The sequence below is a fragment of the Mus musculus genome, chromosome 9 (genome assembly GCF_000001635.26).
Source record: "Mus musculus strain C57BL/6J chromosome 9, GRCm38.p6 C57BL/6J".
Lineage (NCBI taxonomy): Eukaryota > Metazoa > Chordata > Mammalia > Rodentia > Muridae > Mus > Mus musculus.
The window spans coordinates 91,313,509-91,323,563 of NC_000075.6; the positions used below are offsets into that span (position 1 = coordinate 91,313,509).

Here is a 10,055-nt window from a genome sequence, read left to right on the forward strand (position 1 = left end):
TATTCTTTGGCCAATTTTGTATGTGGGCTACATTAATGCTAGTTCAGTATTATTGAACTATCCTGTACTGAAGAAGATGAGTGAGAAGAAACATGCATGATAAAGTATTTTAAGGTTTTCTTCCTGTAGAGAATGAGGAGGCATATTTGATGTGTTAAATCACAAAATTGGCAGAATACAAACATTTTGAAGATAAATTGAGTTGGCTCTTTAGAGACTTGGAGACTGATTTGATATGAATATTGTGTCCCATATTATAGCACTGACCTAAGGAATTAATGGAAGAAAATTATCTAAGTTCTTATAAAACCACTAGGATCTTGCATACTGATATGGGAAAAAATTGGGGACTTTGTAAATTCCCTTTTCTCATTACTTACTGAAGCTATTTCTAAATCTTTACCCTTAAAGCCCAAAGCACGTATTCCTAACTCCTCCTGGTGTGGGACTTAGAACTATGCATACTAAACTTTAGCTTCAAAACTGCTCGCATCAGTCTTTCATCTCTCCTTTCATCTACATAAATTTATAAGGATGCTGATTTCTTTATCACAAAGGGAAAAAAAAAAACCTTTCCTATAAGTCCTGTAGTCAGAAGGCTGAGGCAGAAAGACACAAGTTCAAGGCCAGTCTAAGCTACATAGCAAAAGTCTACCTCAAACAAACAAGGGATTTGAGGTGTGTAGCTCACTGATAGAATACTCTCTGAGTATGCACATACCATGAGGTTCTCTTAACACTTCAAAAACAGGAAGACTAAAAATACTTTCCCCCTGAGTTCTCCTCATTTCTCACAACACTTATAAGTGTATGCAACTTGAAGTCATGGTTTAAATTGATAATTCTCAAGTCTCAAGTATCTTGGCTATTAAACGAATAAGAGCAGTAATGATCACAGTAGTAACTAATACGTAGGACTGGAATCTTAGCAATGTTCAGCAATACATGTTACATGCTATGGTTCACCATGCTCTCTCACTGTTACCCATAATTTAAGTACTATTACTTTTCTTTGTTGCTTGTGAAAATATCTACTTTTGTGAACGTGAATAACTGTTTCACAAAAAGGAAGCTGATTGAGTTGAGACAAGAGCCATCATACTGATGACTTGGCATGCCTGTGACTCCAGTGTGAATAATTTCAAAATTGAGACTTCTCGTTTAAGCTCAAGGTCTATCACTGAACTGTCTACAGGGCTTTTTCACATTGAAACTCTGATGAAAACCCAAACTCTACAAACACAAACCCCATAGCTGCTTCTTACAAGCCCATCAAGCCCACTTGCTCAACTACACTAAGAACCTGATAGAATCCTTAATTCATCCTCCATCCTCCTCTCTTCCTTTTTAAGCTCCACTGACAACTGTTCCCAGTTTCAAGAAATCGGCCTCCAGAACAGCAGACCTTCCATTGACTAAGTCCAGGCTCATACCCTCCCCTGACTCCATCACTACAGCAATAATGCTCATCAATTCAACAACCTAACCAAAATTCCTCGATGAACCCATCACAACCATCTTTCCTACATAGCTCTGGCCTGTCAGCCCTTAGAGACTCGAAACCCTCCTTGTGAGTTTTCCCAACTAATCTTTTTACCCAATGACTTAGTCATAGCTACCATGTGAGATTTCCCATCTCATTAAAATGCTGGGGTAGTTTTAACAACATCCATAACATATAGCCATATCTATAGTTTTTGTCTCTAGGATTAGGTAGTATATGCCTTAGCAGTAAAGATCTGACCTTATTTACTGTCAATAGCATAATTCATACTATCTACATCAAGTAACATCAATAACAAATAACAAGAAACAATGTCCAGGATTTGTAGCCTTGTACAGATGATATCAAACTCCACAGAAACTTTTATATGGAGATAATTTTATTCAAACTCTGCCCACAGATAGGAGGCGGATTACTAGTTGACCCACAACTCTATATACCACCGTCTGAAAATTTACCTGAACAGTTTTAACATTTCATTTGCTCACATCCTTTTCTTTGTTCTTCACATCCTTACCATTTAGAGTGTCAAATGATGTTTTTTAAAAACACTATCTTGTTATAGGTTCTCGTGAGCAGTGCAGCTCAGGTCTGGCAGGTGGGTCGCTGCAGTGGTGATTATGGGAACACCTGAAAACCTTTTCTGGGAACACCAACTGGTATGCAAAAGGGCAGAATGTGGCCTTAAGATGAAACTGAATGCAAAGTCAAAATTAATATACCTTATATTTTATTTATGAGTCTATGAATTAATAATCAAGGATATCTGCATGGGCAAGGTTTTGAAGCAGTACAATGTCCTTTGATTGAATTAGCATTTCCCTTCAAAATATGTTTAAAATATTAGTATACTACAGCATATTGAAGTGAAACCCAAAAATTCCTTTTAGAAAATTCTTTGTATTTTAGTCAGGTATCACCAATATAAATTAGTAAACAGGCGGCAAGCAATCTCACAACACTTTGTACAAGCTAAAGTCCATCTCTGACAATCTGTGTTTCATTTAATTTGTTTGTTTTGTTTACTGGTTTTTGCAAGACAGAATTTCACTCTGTAGCTCTGGTTGTCCCAGAACTCACTATATAGACCAGGCTGGCCTTGAATTCATGGATGCCTACCTGCTTCTGTCTCCTGAGTACTGGGATTAAGGACATGTGCCATTACACCTAGCCTGACACACTTTCTTAAAAAAAAAAAAAAAAAAAAAAAAACTTCCCTGTATTAAAATTAAATTAAAGTGAGGCCTAATGTAATGAGCACCTTCAGATGTAAAGCAATATCTTTGAGCATTGTTTTCCTAATTCATGTCCAAGAAGCCATCTCCACTAAGAATCTATTCAGGAAAAAGAGAAAAGTCGCAGGAATAGAAACTGTGTATGTATCAAAGCTGGAGAAAACCTAGTGAGTCTTGATTTCCCAAATCTTGAACTCATTCTAAAATTTTTGTTTGCCGTGTATTATAGACATTAACTTTTCCCATGTTCTTAATTACAACATTTTTTTTCTAATTTCTAGAATTGTTAGGTATCAACTAGAATCCCAGGGTATCTCTTCCATCTTACCTCCTGATTTTTAAATGCTATTCACAAACTGAGGGTTCTCAACTTTGTGTTTCTGGACGGGACTGTTCCTATGAAATCTGGATGCATGCATAAAACTGACTACTCTGCAACCCTAACAAGACGAAAACAGAGAACTCAGAGCCGTTGCGTAGTTGCATCCATGCACTTTCCCTCTCTCCTATTTCAACATTCCTGCTGCTTTTGCTGTTTGTTAGGTGTACGATCCTCCCTGCTCTTTTCTGTCCCTCTTCTCTTTTGTCTCATTTGCCAGGAATGCTGGTATTCTCTCTTTCACATAAGCATGCCCAGCATGCCTCACGCGGTTCTCGTTACAGCTACAATCATCCTCATCTGATTTGGTAAAAAAGCTTCAGTGATTACTACCTCAGGTCCACTTAGTCTGCTGTCCGCAGAGCAGAAGCGTAACGCATTCCATTAAGCACAAAGCATATTATGTCATTCCTTTGATCAAAACTCTGCAATGGCTACATCTGGATCAAAGTCAAAACAAACGGCAAACCCCTATAAGATCACCCCCCATCTCTGACGTGCTTTCATTCAAAAGCTATCATTCTTGCTCATCTGGCTTGAGATCTATGTCTCTCTAACTATTCTAAAATCACCAGCCAAAGGGACATCTCATTTTTGAGAAAGTCAGAGATCTTTCCCAAAATAGCACATGGTTCCTTTACCTCATTCTAGAGACTTTTATTCTGTCTTTTCTTTTCCTCAGAAGATCCTCTGTCATCAATTTCCACTCTCTCCGTGATGAAATTCCATCCATTTTTTAAAGTCCAGCTCAACAGAAGAGTGAATGAGGTCTACAGGCTGGAACGGGCTAGGAAGAACAAGCATGGGAGAACACAGAGTAATATGAGCAAAGGTACTGTTTGACGGAGGGCCAGACCCTGATATGTATCAGTGAGGTAGGATGACTGTAGTTTAAAGCAAACTACTATACACAAAAGAAGCATGCAAAGCCTCCAAACACCCAGAAATGATGACTTAAAAATAAAAATGGCCTCAATTTGATCATTATACAATGCTTTCATGAATTGAATCTTCATACTGCACCCTGTAACTATGTATGGTAATTACTCAAATTAATTTTTTTTAAAAATGGGGCTGGACAGATGGATCAACAACTAAGAACATTGCTCTTCCGGAGGACCCTAGTTTAATTCCAAGCACCCGTCTGGCAGCTCAAAACGTTGTAACTCTAGTCCCAGGGGATCTAACACCCTCACATAGGCATACATGTACACAGAACACCAAGACTCGTGAAATAATAAATGGATTATTTAAAAAATATTTTTAATTAAATAGAGAAGAAAAAGAAGAAGGAAGAAATGAGGGAGGAAATTTTTAAAAGGAAGGAAACAAGCAAGCAAGGAAGGAAGGAAGTTGTCATTCCCCCAAAGTAATCAATCCACTCTAATTTCTATGGTCATTTCCTCAGCTAAACTTTTCTAGAACAAAATTTATATGTTTGTGCTTCTGCTTTTATCATGTTAACTTGTAATTTATATGTTTAAATAATTATCATTTGTATTATACCATGAATTCCTGGGATATAGAGTTTGAAAATATCCCTAGATTTTGGTAGAACATAGGCCTAGAGAAATTAATCGATCAATATTATCGCCTGTTTTTGTGAATTAATATTTATTCCTGGACTTCTCTCCCAGAGACTCTAGTTCATTGTCTCTCAAGTAAAATGTTGGAATCTGAATTGTTATTCAGCACTTTAAATAATTTAACTTTATTGATCCATAGAATTCACTTTAATAAATATATTACTAAGAAATATTTGAGAAAGCATCAAATGTCAAACATTGCAGTATTATACACTATGTTCACAGGAAGGTTTGTTAAAACTTGTGGTGTGGCCAACTGCTATTTTTAACCACTATAAATATAATAAATTAATTCAATAAATTTCATAAAAATAAAGAATGTAGTGAATACAATATAGCCCAATAAACCAAATTAATGAAGAACAAATCTGTCCCTTTAGTGTTATGCCTCAAAAAAATTCACAGCTTTCAAAAAGTGGCCTATAGGAAGTCAGTACCTGGTCAGTTCCTGAACCCACAAGGATATGAGATAGCTGGGACAAGGATTCTAATCTATCCCTACTTTACAGAGGTGAGAACCATTATGAACGGTGCTCAAGACACTCAAGAGTCTTCATAGTAACTGATGGAATTTGGGTTTTTGACATAACTCTCTTGGCATCCAAACTATCCTATTTTCCATTCTACCAAATGCCATCCAAATACTTCAATAATGTAACTGAGCTTACTGGAAAGTAAATTTACATTTCTTAAAGTGAACAGTTCCAAGCCTGCCAACTAACAGTTGTATGAGTTTGTATGGGTGGTTGCACCTCTGAGCTTCAGCTGAGAATAATATGTGAACAGAAAAGCTGGCCTATAAGACCAACAGGCAGTATCTACAAGAATTACCAGGGTATACAAATGCCGATATTTCTGTGTGCTCCTCATCAATCTCCATACATTCAAATTGTTATGGGCATGGTCTTTCCCAGATTATGAATAAGGAAATATAATTGAAAGCCATATTGCCTTGGTCCCGGCAAGAAGAAAGACTGACCCACGTAAAACTCAAAGTACTGGGCTTTACTCCTAGCTCCCTCCTAGATTTGAAACAAGAGGAGGCACTTACACTCTCTCATCCTCAGTACCCCGTCCACAATGTGAGAGTGATAATAGGATTTCATTTACAAAAGATTAAATGAGAAAATGATGTTCTGTGCTGTTTTTCATCTACTACAAGTTCTTTTTTTTAATTAATCATTTCATTCGACTACATCTCAAATAATATCATTCTTCTCAGTTACCCCTCCACAGTCTCCCCCACCCCACATCTGCCCTCTCCTCCCTCCACTTTGCCTCTATAAAGGTGCTCCCCCACCCACTAACACATTCCTGTCCCACTGCTCCAGCATCCCCCTACACTAGGGTACCAAACTTCACAGCATCTCTCCCATTGATGTCAGATAAGGCCATTCTCTGCTACATATGTATCTGGAGCCTGGAGCTGTCCCTGTATTCTCTTTGATTGGTGGTCTAGTCCCTGGGAGCTCTGGGTGGTCCAGCCAGCCAACATTGTTTTTCCTATGGCCACCCACCCATATCAAAGTTTTTAACCCAGAAATGTTCCTTTGCAAAGGAATGACAGGGACAAAAAATGGAGCAGAGACCAAAGGAAGGGCCATCCTGGAACACCCCACCTGAGGATCCATCCTGTCTGCAGACATCAACCCCTGACACTGTAGCTTTTTCTAAGAGGCACTTGCTTACAGGAACCTGGTGTGGCTTTTCCCTGGGAGGTTCTGCCAGCACCTGACCAATGCAGATGCAGATGCTTGGTTCCAACCATAAGACTGTCACAAGTTCCTGAGTCAGTGTTATTGTACCACAGTGTAGTCATAGCCATTATAAGCATAAAATTTCCATCCTCTTACATTCAGAAGCAACTCTCAATGAGTTTAGGTACTATGGTTCAAGAGTTTATAAGAAGGGTTTATTTTTTTAATTTTTTTATTAGATATTTTCTTCATTTACATTACAAGTGCTATCTCTACTGAGACGAAAGGATGGACCATCTAAAGACTGCCATATCCGGGGATCCATCCCATAATCAGCTTCCAAACGCTGACACCATTGCATACACTAGCAAAATTTTGCTGAAAGGACCCAGATATGGCTGTCTCTTGTGAGACTATGCCGGGGCCTAGCAAACACAGAAGTGGATGCTCACAGTCAGCTATTGGATGGATCACAGGGCCCCCAATGGAGGAGCTAGAGAAAGTACCCAAGGAGCTGAAGGGATCTGCAATCCTGTAGGTGGAACAACATTATGAACTAACCAATACCCCCCAGAGCTCTTGTCTCTAGCTGCATATGAATCAGAAGATGGCCTAGTCGGCCATCAGTGGAAAGAGAGGCCCATTGGTCATGCAAACTTTATCTGCCTCAGTACAGGGGAACACCAGGGCCAAGAAGTGGGAGGGGGTGGGTAGGGGGTGGGTGGGGGAGCGTGTGAGGTTCTTTGGGATAGCATTGGAAATGTAAATGAAATAAATACCCAATAATAAAAAAAAACAAGTGCTATCTCCAAAGCCCCCTATATCCTCCCTCTGCCCTGCTCCCCAACCCACCCACTCCCTCTTCCTGGCCCTGGCATTCCCCTGTACTGGGCCATATGATCTTCATAAGACCAAGGGCCATGAAAGCACAGAAACTGACTTAAAGTTTCAGCTTGTATTTACTAAAGATTTTGTAATTGTTTTATGAATGAATTCATGGGACTAGCATCTTTTCATCATATATGACAGGAGAGGTGCGTCATTTCCTTTTTACAATTGTATGCTTTGAAGTTGCATGTACATAATGAATTTTAGTCCTTGTTGGACCCTACTATTCTGTCTCATTCCCTTACTTCTCCTGCTGAAAACCTTCTTCCAAAAAATGAGAGAGAAACTTGCTCAATTTAGAGTCTCCTGCATGTGCATCGGGGGAGGGGCTGGTTACTGGAGTATGAGCAATGCATTAGGAGCTACACCACTGAAGAAAGAGACACCCCCTTCTGCCAACCACCACTAATGCTTTTCTTTGAGGAGCGGTGTGGTAGTGTGAGTCCTTTCCCTTCCATAATTAAGTACTGAAGGGCTCAGTTTTATTGAGCTTGTGTATGTTCACAGTTGCAGTGAGTTGCTCAAATACATCATGACCAGAAACCAATTATGTTGTTCTCCTCCACAACCTCTGGATCCCACATTATTCTCATCATCTCTTCCATGATGTTCCCTGGGTATGGAGTCAGTGGGAGGTAATATAGATGCCCTGTTTAGGGCCAAACACTCCACAATCATTTATTCTTTGCACTCTGACCTCTTTTTGTATCTCAGTATTAACCATTCTCTGCTGAGGGGCGGGGGGCGGGGAGCGGCGAGCAGTTCCTCTGATAAAGGCTGAGATGTGGACTAACGATCGGTCATTTTCTTATCCCCATCTAGAAACTTACATATACCCTGAGCTACAACTAGAAAGATGTCACACTTATTTCATAAGCCTTCTCATATAATGGTCCCTCTTAAATCTTCATTCTCCACATAACCTGAAGGATTTTTTTTTAAAAAAATACTATATGCAATCATAGTTTGCAATGTATTAGTATTTCCTTATATATGATAAAAGCAAGCATCAGTGGTAGAGTCAAAGTTTGTGTTTTATAAATATAAATACTCTGTTGATATATTTAAATAAACATGCTATAAAAAGTATACTGTCAATTCTAAGTTAATTTTAAAAAATGTTATAATATTGACACTATTATCTACAAAGTACATCAATGATCACATGCTTCATTATACCCAACATTGCTGTACATGGAAAAGAAGCATCCAATATTCATATAAGTGGAAAGTCTGATTTAGTTTTAAAAACCGAGCTGATGCTGTGTGTGGTGGTGTGTGCCTTTAATCCCAAAACTTGGCATGAAGAGGCAAGCGGGTCTCCAGCAGTTGGAGGTCAACCTGGTCTACATATGAGTTTAGAGCCAACCAAAGCTGCAAAATAAGACCCTGTTTCAAAAAAGACAAAACATAAAATTAAATTAACAATAAAAAACTAAGCTGAGGTTACAGCTTTAGTGTTAGAACATTTGCAGGTGTTGTCCTTATTATAGGAGGCATAGGATTCAAGTCCTGCAAAGTGAGATACTAGAGGCTGGGAGCATAGCTCTGTGGATGAGTACTTGTCAAAGCATATATGTTTGTTACTCCAGAGTCACAAAAGTAAAATAAAACTATAAAAACCATGGTCAATTACACAAGAAATTTTCTTTCTGGGAAAAAAAAATTCTTTCCTACCAGCTGACATAACTTGACAACTGAAATTAAGGCATTATGAACTAAGACAAAGCTCAAGGTTTAAATGCACACGACCTATACAAGATCAAGCCAGACAAAAACCACAGAATGGAATGGGGAGATGGTCAGAGAGTCCCACCCCTAATGAAGGGGCTTGTGGCAATTTGAGGAGTCTAGGAAAGGAGAGTCAGATTTCTTCAAGAATGTAGGCCCTAGAGAAGCTACCTGTGACCCAGTAACTTGCCCTACACTGATGCACATATAGTAGCATGAAGTGCATTCAGTGGGTTTAAACACAAGATATTTGAAATACGGAAGGGACAGTGATGAGGAATAGCAGAGGCCCAGGAGAGGACAGACTGGAGGGATGACTAGATAAAAACACATTACACAAATGTATCAGGTTTCCAAACAATTACACATATTTCCAGGGTAGAACATTTGTGTGGCATATACTGAGGACCTGGGTTTAAACTTCATGCTTGGCAGATAATTAAATACAAATTTTTAAACACAAAAAGATTAAAATATAAAATATGAATAGATTTTGCCGTGGTTCAAGCTTATCATATCAATACTAGGGAGACTAAGACAAGAATATTGCCATGAGTTTGAGGCCAGCCTGAAGTACATACTGATTTCCAGACTGCTCTGGCTACATAGTGAAATTCTGTCTCAAAGGGAAAACATTACTGTGCCTGATTGGTTTTAGTGTATACATGTTTATGTGTAGTAGGTTATAGTCTATGCAAAATTATTATTTGAGGAAACCTGTAAATATATATTTATTCACATATAGAAAATGATTTAAAGAATGGCCACATACCTATATGTCATCAAGGGGTAGTTACTCTGGGTAACTGGGAAAAGTGAATTATTTTGAGATCTATTTTTCTGAAAGGTAGTAAATGATTTTTAATTAAGCCTAGAAAATGATACTGGATGGAGTGAAATTACTATTCTTGTTGGAATAGAACTAATAAAATCAATTTGCTTAACATCGGTTGTTTTCTTGGAGAATCTCAGTATAACTGAATTCAGCTTCAGAAGCCTGAAGAATGTGATGGAAGAATGAACAGACAGTCACTG

The 10,055-nt window shown here is 38.5% G+C and overlaps 1 long non-coding RNA gene across 1 annotated transcript in view; it reads right to left on the reverse strand.

The window, feature by feature from the left end:
- Nucleotides 1-2,693: 2,693 nt before the first annotated feature.
- Nucleotides 2,694-10,055, reverse strand: part of Gm40546 — a 37,862-nt gene continuing 30,500 nt past the window's right edge. The window contains exon 2 of the long non-coding RNA XR_870995.1: nt 2,694-3,905. This is a non-coding gene — a long non-coding RNA (predicted gene, 40546). The remainder of the gene's footprint in view (nt 3,906-10,055) is intronic.